Consider the following 13,873-nt stretch of genomic DNA (forward strand, 5'->3'; position numbering starts at 1 on the left):
TCTGCATTGTAAGGCTTAGCTGTGATGTTTGCTGTGATTTAGGAATCCAGAACTAAAAACAGCATCATCATTATCCTAAGTTTGCTTTGCTCTCCATGTTAATCCTCAGATATCACCCCGTCTGTCTACATTTCTGATTCTGCTGAATTTCAAAGTTCTTTGAGTGGTTTAGAGGAGAGTTTTATGGGACAAAAGGGTCATTTTGTGTTTGCATTTTCAGGGCTTTTAGGTGCAGTTTTAGGTTTCATTCTTGCAGTGTTGTAAAGCCAACAGAGGAGAGATGCCCTCAATGGAAGGAGTGAGTTTTGACTCCATTCTGTGCTTGTACCCAGAAGACTGAGACTGAATGGTGATAGTCGGCATCTTGTAGACACTTTTTATTGGTTAAAATGTTTAAAACCCACTGACAGATGTAAAGGGTGACCAACTGCACTGATTTAGGAAAAAACTAAGTCATGGAGAAGTAGAGATATGACATGTTGGCCTGACAGTTTCCATGCCGGGCATTGCCCAAGAAGTCATAGCATAAATTCTAAGCACAGCAGTAGTTGTGTTGTCATCTGCCTTTGGATATCCCCATAAGCTAGTGGGACAGAGTGTATTTTCTAAGTTTTGAAGGTAAAGCATGGAGCATGTATGAAATGTACAGATGTAGAGTTTGTCCATGTTTTTACCATTTGGCATACTAATTGCTAACTTAAGCCTGCCACACACACAAAGATTTTTGAAAATCTTTTCTGATTTTTTTCAGTGTGTCAGAGCCCACACATGGCAACAAACAACAGATTTCAACTTTTTGTTCATATCATGCGTGGTGTAGAATGAGAGGATCAACACATACCACAGCGACTGTTCACTGACTACCAGAGTCTCAGCCTGGTCTCATCTCTCAAAACGCCCAATCTGACTTTAGAGTCAGATGGCTAGTGAGGCTAGCTGTTAACTACCTGCTAAGCCTATTGCGGTTGCCATTTTGGTTCAGCTTCCTCCCTTGTCAGTTTGTCTGTGGTATGTTTTACGGTTCACACTGTTAAACACTCATTTTGTTGCTACAAATCAACAAGTTGGGCATCCAGCTAACTTTATGCTTCCTATTTACAAGGGTTGCCATGATACTGTTTTTGTTTTACTTCCCCCCTCAGCCAGTTTGCTTCTTGACTGACTATTGCTGTGCTCAATGTACAGTTCTTAGTGTGATTCATCGATCCATTGGCTGTAAGGCTGAGATCAACTGCAGACTTGGACTTGCGGACAGAGTGATGGGTTCGCTGAGCAAGGCAGTGTGGTGTTCCCAGTTTCTGAGCATGCGCGGGAAAGTCAGTCTTTCGGTTTTTGGTCCTTCCAGTCTTACTATACTCTTGTGACCAGACCAGAGGTGCCAACTGGACTTCTTTGTGTCAACTTCCATGCAGTACATCTTTGGTTTTTGTTGGCAAGACCGTGTGTCTAACTCTAACGTGCTCAGGAGTATGGGGACTGGAAGGATCAGCTTCTTGATGTGACACGGCAGCTGTGCTTCTATGGGCACCTGGTGTACTTTCCCAGGCCTGATCCAGCTCACCGCATACTGTGTGTCCAGGATCCAGTAGACTGGTCCAGACACCAGGGGCGGCCTGGCAAGATAATCTATAGATGCATCCGATAATCAGGCCTTTGCTGACTTCGGTCAGAAGGAGGGATTCAGCCCGATAGTCAGCACGGTTTTTGTGCTTTATTAGCAAAGACAACAGGAAAAAGGTCTTAGAGTTACTTGCAAAAATGGGGCATATTGCCACCAAATGAAACAAATAATACTTCATCTGCTTTTTGGCTGAGACAAATACAGCTGTTCAGTAAAATGGCCTAACTGAGCTAACTTTAGCTGAACTTACCTCAGCATGTAAACGTACTGACTGATTGCTGCTAACTCTTACGTTTAACGTCACTTTTTTTCTGCGAGCAGTACACTGTTCTTCTTTCCTCTCTGGCCATGAAACCTACTATTTTGTAAAGGAAGAAAATCACTTCTCACAATGATGCTCACAATGACTTGTGTACTTAAGGAGAGCTGAAATTGTCTACATATATGACAAGAAGGCCTTTGATGCCAGAGTATAATTACCAGAGATGTGGTCACAGAGTCAGCGAATTCACAGCTTCTAAAAATGAAACAATTTCATTAAACAATAAAATTAAAATCTGGTCCTTATGCTGAGAAATCTGTCTCAAGACTTGAGCTTTACTTTATCAGAAGATTAGATGGCGATATTGATCCAGGCATAGCTCTAGAAACAACATAGATTAAACTGTTACCACCAACATCAAACTCTAGATTTAGAGCCAAATAAGTCTGATAGAAAAATGTTTGCTCAAAGGCTCTTTATAGGGAATATTTGGATGGGAATGTGTAATGTTTCCCCATCAGTGAACAGCTGCTTTTGTTTTTGAGGTGGCTTACAGCGATCACCACAGCTCCCAGCCCTCATTAGTTTTCATGTATCTGCTTAGTGGAGACAAAAACCAGTGTGATATGATGAAATCTCATACATGTTTAGCTTCCAGACTTCCTTTATTAACTCTCCCTTTATGTCTTTTGTAATTAATGAGTAGCTGATTTGACCTGTGTGATATCCAGCTGGGTTTATGATGGTGTGATAAGTTAAGAAGCCATAGTGAGCAGCTTTATGAAAAAGCTAATATTTGGGGCAGGAGCGAGGTGTTTCCCAGGCACCATATTGTCTGACCTGTCCCCACTCTGTCCTCTTCTGCAGCGTGTGATTAATGAAACTGCTGCTCCAGCTGAACAATGAAGTCTCCAGTGGCACATTGTGCTTCTAAAGACTGCCAGTGGCGATGTGCCCCTGCGCCCCACCTCTGGAAACCCCATGGGACCTGAGGAGTTTCCTGAACCTCTCAATCATACACCAGACTTATTTCCTGTATTTTTTTTTCCTGTCATGATATAAAGTATACAGAGTTTTGATATAGAATTTAAAGCAAAGACTCTCTACTGCTGTCTGAGATGTCTCATACCCTGAGGTGAAGTTTGCTAAACTCAGCATGTTGAAATTTTGCTCCAAGCAACCCCACCCTCAGGCTCAGTGAGGAGAATTACAGGCATGCTAATGTCTCCTATGTTGTGTGAGATAAGGTTTCTCTCCTCTCAAGTGTGTTTTGTTAAATTTGGGTGCTCACATTTATTTTCCTGGAGGCAGAAGGCTTAGTGTTTCTCCACTGTCGCATCATTTTCAGCTCCTCTAAATGATCCCTTTCATACGGTGTCGGCGTTTGATGTGTGAGAAAGTTTCTCTCTTGTGTTTGTTGTGGGTTTCACAAAATATGAGTCCCATTACTTGGCACCTTTAGAAGCACTTATTATAAAAAGTAAAAAGGGCATGCAGTTTGAAAAGCATTTGGTGTTTAGCAGTGCCTTTTAAATGTCAGAGATGTTTGTTCAAACATCTTGTAACACTGTTAATTTGTACAAAACGTTTCCTTGGAGGATGTGTTTTGAAATGTTAAGGTATTTTCACAGAATCTTGGGGAATGTATTTGTTAATTTTGGTAATTTGATTGGGACGTATGGGAGGGTGAAGGTGTCCTTTGAAATTTCCAGGTTTCTAATGGAATTTGTTTGGATGTTTCGGAGAATTTGCATGGAATTTTTGGGAACATATTTGCACATTTTTGGGAATTTTCTTTGAAATTTGGGGAATTTGTTTGAAATCTTTCAGGAATTTATATTGAATTTTTTGAAATTTTATTAGGATGTTTAGGCTTTATGAAAAAGTTTCACTTAAATATTGGGGTGGGGGGGGGGGGGGGGGGTGGGGAATTGAAAAATGTTGCCCTTTTTTTTTTTGGATACTTTAGATATATGTTTAAGAATTTTCAAAGACCTTTTGGGTAATTTCTTTCACAACTTATGGCAGGGGTGCCAAACTCAATCACAGCAGGGGATTCTGAATTTAGGTCTAACCTGAGGGCTGAAGAGGGTCAACATTTAACCAGGAACTGTCATCATCATATCAGCAATGAATTATGGAAAAAAAAACTGATGATAAGTTTAAAGGCTCAATATCAGAGATAAAAAGTTAAACTTCTTAGATCAAAAGGTCAGAACATGAAATTAAAAGTAAAAAAAAAATTAACAGGCAATTACACGAGTTAAATTCAAAATCACAAGTTTTAACATTCCAAATATGAGACAGAATTAAAATAATATGTTTAAACTTCAAAATATGATTTTAAAAAAGTCAAAATCACGAGTTTTAAAGGTCAAATTAGGAGATAAAACTAGAAATCATGAGTTAAATCAGTCAAAATACGAAAAAACTTCAAAATCATAAGTGTTAAGGGTCAAATTATGAGATAAAACTGAAAATTATACATTTTAAACTTCAAAATATGAGATAAAATGTAAAAATAACAAGTTTCAAATGTCAAATTATGAGATAAAACTGAAAATTAGGATCTGGAAGATATTTTAAATCATTGAAGTTAAGTTTACATTTTTATACTGAAGAAATCTGCAGACCTTATACTTGTGGGCCAATTAAAATAAAAATATTATTGGTCTTGCAGGTTGGGTGTCACTGTAGCACGGGCCGGATTTGGCCCCCAGGCCTTGAGTTTGGCACCCCTGACTTAGGGAATATGTGTGGATTTTGGAAAGGAACATTTCCAAGAAATTCAGAACTTTTAGTGGACATTTTATTCATGCTTGCTTTTGACAAGTCTTTGTTGTCCAACATCAAAATAAAAGGAAAAGCAATTTCACCATACTTCTTTCTTTGACACCATTTCTAACTGACCGAAGACCCCCGACAACTGACCGACACCCAGGCAAAACATCTGCAGAAACAAGACCTTCAGGAGGTTTATGGACATCAGTTTGACTAAAATCCAATTCCTGTTTAAAGACAAGGCTTGAGTTTTTGACTAATCAAATCCTATTGATCCCAAAGAAGTGAGAAAAACAAAAGTTGCATACCAAACAAAAGCTCAGGTCTGAGGAGGTTAATACTGCACATGTGGATAAAAATCCAAGCATTTTGGGTCTTTTGCAGGAGCTTTGCAAAAGCAAAACGTTGCCTCATACAGTCTCGATTACACCTTCACCTAGTCACTAGCTTTGCAGACATTAGCTGCAGAAATGGAGATGTGTATTTAATGGGTCCATCTACGCCTTGTACTATTGTGTGAAGGTAAAGCAACATCCTTGAGCCGTCATCAGAGGCACTAACAGAGGAACAGCGTTAAGATGCATGTCTTGTGGGCTCACATGGAGCACCTGCTGTTTGATTACACATTGTGCTCCTTGTGTTTTCACGATATTGTAACACAATGTGAAATCGCTCTGACACCACAAGACGCCATGTTTTTCTGTTGCAGATTCAATGTGTGAGTACAAAGATGTAACAACTGCAGAGCTGTGTGGCAATATGAAATACCAGTATAGCACAATCGAGTTTATCTGCTGGCTCTTAATTTGTATTGTGGGTAATGTAGGAGCCAGAATTTTATCAGGAGGAAATGCTTGGAGTGGACAAAAATCTATTTATCTTGCTGTATTGGGGGTCTCAAGTTAAACTGTATTAAAGAGGTCCAGTACACAGTGTGCCATGTTCTCAGAAGTAACTGGAGGTTGAAAGCCGCCAAATCTCCTCATAAATATTTACACAGCTGGAAGGAAGACATTTCATTGTATAAGTAACAATGAAATCCAACCGTAATACATTTTTGTGTCTAAGTGACATCTACAGCAGCTGCTAAGAAACAATTTAGCAAATAAAATAAGAATCTAATTGACCAACATCAGTGAAGTAGTTTCAATTCAAATGAGCTTCCAGTACATTCCCCCACAAAAGAAACCTAAAACCTCTCTCTCCCTGATAGTGTCAGCCAGTCAATGACACTCAGGGGACAGGTTGTAACGGCTGCCTGAGCTAAACCTGAGCTCTGAGGCCTCGTGATGAGTAAGCAGAAGTAGAGAGATGCCATTAGTGGCCATTAGTGCCACCAGCCAAAGTTTTCTTTCATCAGAATGCAGCTGTTTGGATTTAGCCCTCTGAGCTTTGGTTTGTTGTATGCCGTGTGCTAAATCACACCTATGCCCTGTATAGTACACTTTAAAGGGATGATGCCATTTGTTGTGCTGTCAGCATTCTGAGTGGACATTTTTATGCCCTATATATTATGCTTTTTTTTTTTTTTTTTTTTTTTTTTTAACCAAAATCAGTACAGTGCTAGTTTTAGTTGAAATCTTACCAATATTTGTTTATCCCCAGTGATTGAAGCTGTGCTTTCCAGTTGTGTAACAACAATAATGTTACTGTCTGTGGCTGGAATAGCATCTGAAGTAGTTTTTATTGAGCCAATAAGAGCAAGATATAGGACACTAATGTAAGCTCACTGCATCAGGAATGAGGAGTAAGGAATGAGTGTAGGAATTTAGCGACAACCTTACATTCATTCGGTATGTTTACATGCACAGTTAAGCAGCCCAGCTACAGTTATAACTTGGTGAGGATATGTTGCCAGGCAGGTGCTCTTGTCCCATATAGATGCACAGTGATAAAACTGATTAAATGTTGAGGCCACAATTTAGCCCCAATGTTTATATTCTGATTTTTTCCCTCTTACATCACTTCAAATCATCAATCCCTCACACACCATTCATTCTAGGCTTATGATTTTTAGTCTGCATATGGATCATCATGGGACCTCCAAAAAAGCCTCCTGGACCCATATCAAAATCCCTACAGGAAGTCAACCAGCTTTACCTCAGTTTCAAAATAAGGCTACTTTTATGTTGTTACATGACTTTAATCTGTAATAACTTTTGCAACTGTCTTATTGAAAATTTTCTTCACACTGAACACACCCACATGCACACACCTCATCAAAGTGCCCCCTATTGGAAGTGACACAAACTGGCCATTTATGTATTCCTTTAGAGTTTAAAATAAAGGTCTCGATATTTCTTTGCAACAGTGACATGTTTCATTGAAAGACTCCTCAGTGGCAATGGTAAGAATTTCCACTTCTCGCCATTTGAGAGGAAGTCAGTGTAACTCTCATGAAACATCAGACTGGCTCCAACTTTAACATATATGATCAGGCTCTGCTCCTCTCCTTTTTAAAATGATCATTTCAGGGTTTTACTGCGATAACTGTAAGAAGCCAGAAACACCTCAAACATAAAATGTCTAATCTTCTTTTGAATGTACATGATAAACATCAATCCTGGTCTGATGACATTTACATATAAACATATAAACATCTTGCTTTGTCATACTGCCACCTACTGTTAACGACCAGTACTACCTCATATACAAAGTACAGCATGCTTATTACTTTGATTAAATGACAGTTTTGGGAGGATCTACACGGTCTCTCTGCTGTGCTGCACACTGCATGGGCTGCCAACACCCAACTATTGCTATACTACTGTATTTATTACACACCCTGACATGTACCCTGGTGTGAGGGCTCGTTTCTTTTTCAGTTTGAACTTGCTAATAATTTAGCAAGCAGCTAACTGACTATATGTCGTATGGTGAAAACTTGGACAAACTTTACAGCCCCATACATTCTGCACTTGACTGTTGGCAGAAATGAGATGAATGCCATACCTCTAGCTTACAGTGAACTGACAGCAGATGACAATGTGACTCCTGCTACTTAGAAGTTATGCTGTTCAACTTCCAAGGCAAAGCCCAGCAAAGGGACAGTGGAGCAGAACATCTAGTCCAGTCTGGATCAGATTAAGGTGCATACAAATTAAATGCACATTTGGGTCAGACAAACACTGTAATGAAACTTATTCTCCCTATAGGTGAGCATACTTACTGTTTTGAGCGCTTTGCCCTGTGATGAAATGCTTGGATGATGATTTTGATGATGAGAAAGCTGCTTTTTAATTAGCCTGTCTGTTATCTTTTCACACCTGTCCTGTGTTTAAAGGAGGCACTGTCTATGAACAGGTTTGCATCGCTGATGCACTTTCACTTTCAGCGTGGTCTCGTTCGCGCAACTGCAGTGTGCAGAGGACCGCACATGAATGAGAGCCTGTGGTGTGTAGCTGTTCCCTCAAATGATCCACCTTGAGAGTGTCGCTCACATGTCCCCCATCAGTCTCACACCTGTCAGCAGAGCGCCTGCAGCTCAGGTCATTAACTCAGCTTGTGGGCAAACTGTGAAGCCTGGACAGGTGGAGAAAGCCTCGTTCCTTTGTGTGAAATATTCTAGTGATCCTGCTGTGGTTAGTGGGAAACATTTGGGGACCAGAAAGAATGCAAAACACCACAAATACAAGACTAATTGCAGACTGTTGTGTAAAACAATTGCTGTAATTTCTTTCTTTTTGCTGCATTCAGTTTTTTCTACTTCGACGGACTAGGAGAAGGATGATGTGCTAAAATGAAATCGAGGGAAAATAGCCATTTCTTTATAAATAGCTATAACATACATTAGCAATGTTTTAGAGGTGACAGAATACTTCATGACCTTCAGGTTGAACCACTGTACTATAATGTTCAAATTATCAAGTTGCAGTTCATAAATCTTGATTCTTTGATTAGATGTAATGTAACTACAAAATAAAACATTTAGCTGTTGTCTGTTGAATTTTCTCTAAATTCAGTCAAGAATGGTTTATGCTGGGCAGTGAAAAATGAATGTTTAAAAGATACAAAGTGGGCTGTGTCTTTCAAACTTCAAAGCATCAACAGAGTGGTGGGTCTGTCTGTACATAAACAAGCTAGCTCATTCACTCTAGTTTACAAACAAATAGCTAGCAGCTCATTAGTGGAACGAGCCACAGCTGGCAGTCAGCTAATAAGAGTCAGGATCTCACTGAGAAAAAGAGACTAATGTCTCTCATACTACCAACTATTATACTGTCAAACTCAGGTCAAATATTTATTTTTTAACAGTTCAATTACTTGACTTTTGTCCCATTTAGAATAAAGAGAAATAAAGTTCAAAAGGTCCGTCGTTGTTATTGCGTGTTGCATACAATCAGAAATTATTCCCTTCACTTTTTAGAATTTAGTTATGCTGCTACCTAATGCTACAGTCGTTTAAATTATTTCTTTATTTCTTTGTTGTCTTGGCTGTGTGCTTATAGGATCACTGTCATGTTGGAAGGTGAACCTACAGCTCAGTCTGAGGCTCTGAGCACTGCAGAACAGGTTTTCACTGAGGATATCTCAGTACTCTAGTCAGGGTGGAGGGAAAGCTGAATTGAGCGGTCTCCCAGTCCCTGCTGCTGGAAAACACCCCCACAGCATGATGCTGCCACCATCATGCTTCAGTGTTGGGATGGTATTGGGAAGGTGATGAGCGGTGCCTGATTTTCTCCAGACATAAGGTTTAAAGCTGAGACCAAGCAGTTAATCTTGGCTTCATCAGACCAGATGATTTTCTTTCTTTTAGTCTGAGAGTCCTTCAGGTGCTTTTTTGCCGACTTAAGCAGGCTTCCATGTGTTTTGCACTGAGGAGAGGCTTCCGTCTGGCTACTCTACCATAAAGTCAGATCAGTGGAGGGCTGCAGTGATGGTTGTTTCCATTTCCACACAGGATCTCTGTAGCTCATCCAGTGGCTAGCTAGTTCTTGATCACCTCTCTTACTAAGGCCCTTCTACCCCGATTGCTCAGTTTCGCTGGGCAGCCAGTTCATTTCAGGAGTCCTGGTTGTGTCAAACTTATTTTATGTGAGGATTGAATTGGCCTTTCTATTCCCAGTAATTGCTAAAAAAAATATGTTTTTAATGATAGTTTATGCTTAACTCTTTGACCATTGAGGACTGATTTTCACAATGAATAAGAAAAAACACTTGTTTTCATTCAGTCGGTATCATCTTCAGCAGGTAGCAGCATGCCAATGTGTGGTTTAGCTATTAGCTTATTAGCAAAATGGGCCACAGCTGGCAGAGTTTTGCTGTTAAAACTGACTAGACACTTGTATAACTTAAAAATAATCCTCTATTATAATGTTGACTCTTACACTGTCAAAACTTGTCCAAATTTTAGATAGCAAATCAACTTGATGAGCTGAAATGATCGGACTATTCTGAAATTTCATGAATGGGATGACGATGCCACTGTTTTAGGGTCTCAAGTACTACATTTCCTCATTGCTGTGGTCATGTGATAGAAGTATGCTTTAAAAGGCAGTTTTTATTTTTCTGTCTTAACAGAATCAACAGGCAGAATTTTCTTGGTGTGTTGTAAATTATCTGTAAAGTGACTGGTCTATAACCCCACAAAGCTTTGCTCCTTTAGTCTCTTGTAAAGCTGACAGATATCCTTCTGTAGAAGAACTGTTGCTTTTTTCACTTGTGCTGCTCTAAAAATTGTTAAGGCATTCACTCAGGCTATTTCGGTGCACGGTGGTGTGTTTTTGAAAGCTGCTGTACCTGCAGTTCAAAAGGTCAAAATGAGCTTAAGGTTTGAGTTTGTTATATTCAAAAAAACAGCCCTGAGCGACCCTGATAACAAGGCTGTACAAATGTGTGCTCACTAAATCTCTGAGTAAATATTAGCCTTGAGCACTACAAAGTAGAACGCCAGATTTAATTCAGCTGTTGTTACTTTTTAGAAACCTCTCTGGTTAAGTTAAAAACAGATCCGACAGTGTACATGTATATTTATCTGCTGAAATGTTGATGTAATGCTATGTGTCATGTTCAACTATAAAAGTGATATCTTACTTCCAGTGGTGCATTGAGAGTAATTACTTTGTGTTCGATGCCTTGTATCTATTCACTTCACCAGCTGTAATTGTCTCTTTATTCTTAACAGCAAGACTCTTATTATCTGTCATACCTTTATTTCTACCTCCACACATTATAGACTTTAATAAACCTCTAAAATATTTAGGCGAGCATTTGGTCTTGGGGTTTTTTTTTTTTATAGAGTAGAATAGAGTAGAATAAAATGTATTTCTTGCAGTTGTATTTGGATGATTTTTTTTCATCTAAATCCATGTATTTTTCAATAATTCTCATACATATCCATTCTTTGTCATTTCAGCTGTGAAGATCAGCAGACGTCAAAAGCTGCGTTTTCTTCAAAAATAAGGTAAGAAGTCAATATTGTAGACACAACTACACAAAGTGACTGAATTGCCCTTTAATTATCAGTTTAACTGACTGGATTTGACTGAAGAATGTCTCAAGGCTGCATGGTGTGCAGATAAATAGCATCTGATGGCCTTACTTTCCATCTCCTCTGACATCTCCTCTCTTTTCTTCCCTACTGTAACTGTATTATGAATCAATGGCTGCTAAATATTTATCAACTTCAACTCCAATATAATATGCTCGGTTTCAGTTGCCATTGGTTCATGCATATGAATGATCAGGAACTGCAGCAGTGGGACCAGGAACTGACTTACACTGATGAGTAGCACACAAGTATTGTCCTCACAACCTCATGGTCCACTGTGGCACCTTCTATGGCATAGGTTTGGATCAGTGGTATATCCAGGCTGTACAGTCAAAAAATTCTCAATCCCAAACTGCTTTGTTGCTTTGGTCCACTTACGAGAAGGTACTCTGCGTCAGACACTCAGGAAATGTGACTCTTGATAACATTAACATCCCTTTTTACTGTAAAAGACGACTCTAAGGATGCAATAGATTGCAGCAATATCTGTGTTTGACTTTCTAGGATCACAAGACAGTTTATGGCACACTAAAAGCATTCAAATCTGAGCGTTTCTTATATGATCCTGCAGCTCTTTTGCTTTTCTTTTTGCTGAAATGATCTGAAGCATCAGCAACTACAGTTCTTTGTATTTTTTCACACTTTTAATGTAATGTTCTGTCTGTTACCTCTTTTAGCCTCATGATTCATTGCCTACACTTATGAAATCACACAAACACAGTGAAAGCGTTGGCCAGACCTGCATCACTTCACTTCTCCTGCAGCATTCACTCAGTCTTAGGAACTGTGCAAAGTAAACCACTAGATTCCTCTCTTTGTTTTTACCCCAGCAAAGCGAAGGCTGTGTTTGTGTGGGGCTGTGTGTAGGTCAGATATACCTGGTGGCAGGTGTACTGAATTGATTACCGTATGATCTTTTGCAGATCATTTATACAAGGCCATTTGTTGATATGCTGAATGCGTTTGTGCCTGCGTCTCCCCAAGACAGCCTATGATAATGTGCATTATCAAGCCTCAATGTAATTGACTCAGTTACAGTAACTGGCAGCGTCTGGTGCCCAGCCTCTCACTGTAACGGTGTCGTTCTTTGCAAAGAAAGGTTCAGTCATGAGCATTTTAGTTTCCCACCAGTGAGTGACCTTTTATGTCATGCTTAAATAATCAGCTACATCTGGACTTCATGGCTGTTCATTAAGTGAAGAGCTAAAACTTGAAACCACAGGTTGAAATGCCATTTTGAAGCACTTTTGGAAGTGCAGTATTCTTCCTGCTGAGAATTGCTCCTCTTTCTTTTGACCTGCACAACTTTAAGCATTGCTGCAGGTGGTTTAAAAAGCAGGGGGTAAAACAAATCACTGTTGTATGTTTGAAACCACAACATACTGTAGCTTTTTTAACATTTCCTGCTGAAATGGGACTGTCAATGCAAAACAAAGAGGTGTTATGGTAGAAGGCCGTCCAACGTTGTAGGTAGTAACAGAGGTAGGGAATGCAGTGATCCGAAGATAGGCACAAGTCACTTATTGCAAGTCCAAGTCAAGTCTCCTATGATTTCAAGAAATAATGAAAATAGCAAGAATTGACAGAAATTATTTTTTTCCCTAGGGTAATAGAAAAGTATTGCAAGTATTTTTGACAGGGGTCTGGCAGCAGACCATACATTTCTGATTATCACTCTCACAGACCGTTCGTCTGAGACACTGTATATCTTAGAAAGAATGTTCCGTAATTTGCTGGTACAACGTACTTACAGTTTTCAAATTTTTTTTCCATACTGCCAACAAAGTCTGGCAGTTACATTCATGAAATATCCACATTGCAAACATAACAGACTAAGAAACATTTCATTAGTAATATTGAGTGAAAGATAATGAGTCTAATCTGGGATTGAATTATAGATACCATTTTAAAAGTAGCTGCATGAACTGTGGCGAGCTTTAGCTTTGTTGGCTTTAACTAATGCTAAAATAGCTTTGCTAGACACTCAAGTTACGTTACTACATGAGCCAGTGTAGCTAGGTTAGCTCTGGCAATGTGCACTTTAGCACACGTAGCTAAAGCTAATGTAGCCACATCGATAACGTGTCTATGTAGCTAACATACTGTTTTTGGGTGATAATGTAGCTCCATTATCAAAGCTAAGTAAGCTTGAGCAATGGGAGCTTTAGGAAATGTAGCTTGGTTTTGTAGATATGTGGTGAAGTTAGCTGCTTTGTAAGCTTAGCTTTAGCTACATTACCTACAGAGCTTTCTCAGCTAACAGAGTTACGTTGGCTACACCTGTTGTGACACAATGTTTTCATGGAGGATGAGCTTTTTTTCTTTAAGCAGACTGTTTACTTGGTTTTATTAGACATTTTATTATCATGTTTTTAGGTCAGGTTTTACATTAACCCTTATCATAACTCTAAACAGAAGTTTAATTTGATATTATTTTGAAAGTCTTCATCTCAGAAGGTTCTGTGAGAGTGGCCGTCAGAGATGAATGGTCTGCTGCCAGAATCTGTTGGGGCATTTTTGGACATGCATGTACATCCATAGTGGAAATTAACACACAGATGTTTATAATGTATTGTAAATGATCAGATCCCTCCAGCCGCTCAAACACAGAATAATGGTAACATAATAAGGAGGTTAATTCAAAGTTACATGTTCAGCAATAAACCTGTAAACTTGCTTTTGGATGCTCAGAAGAGCTGGCTTTTTCAGCTCCCAAATG

General features: G+C 39.3%; 1 protein-coding gene across 3 annotated transcripts in view; it reads left to right on the forward strand.

The window, feature by feature from the left end:
• The window catches only part of tln2a (talin 2a), a 155,822-nt gene that overhangs the window by 37,840 nt on the left and 104,109 nt on the right, over nucleotides 1–13,873 (forward strand). For all 3 annotated transcript variants that reach the window (XM_041783181.1, XM_041783190.1, XM_041783198.1), the window contains exon 2: nucleotides 11,020–11,067. The gene's annotated coding sequence lies outside the window, so the exon portion shown is untranslated. The remainder of the gene's footprint in view (nucleotides 1–11,019; nucleotides 11,068–13,873) is intronic.

Source organism: Cheilinus undulatus, linkage group 1 (assembly GCF_018320785.1).
Source record: "Cheilinus undulatus linkage group 1, ASM1832078v1, whole genome shotgun sequence".
In the NCBI taxonomy this organism is placed as follows: domain Eukaryota; kingdom Metazoa; phylum Chordata; class Actinopteri; order Labriformes; family Labridae; genus Cheilinus; species Cheilinus undulatus.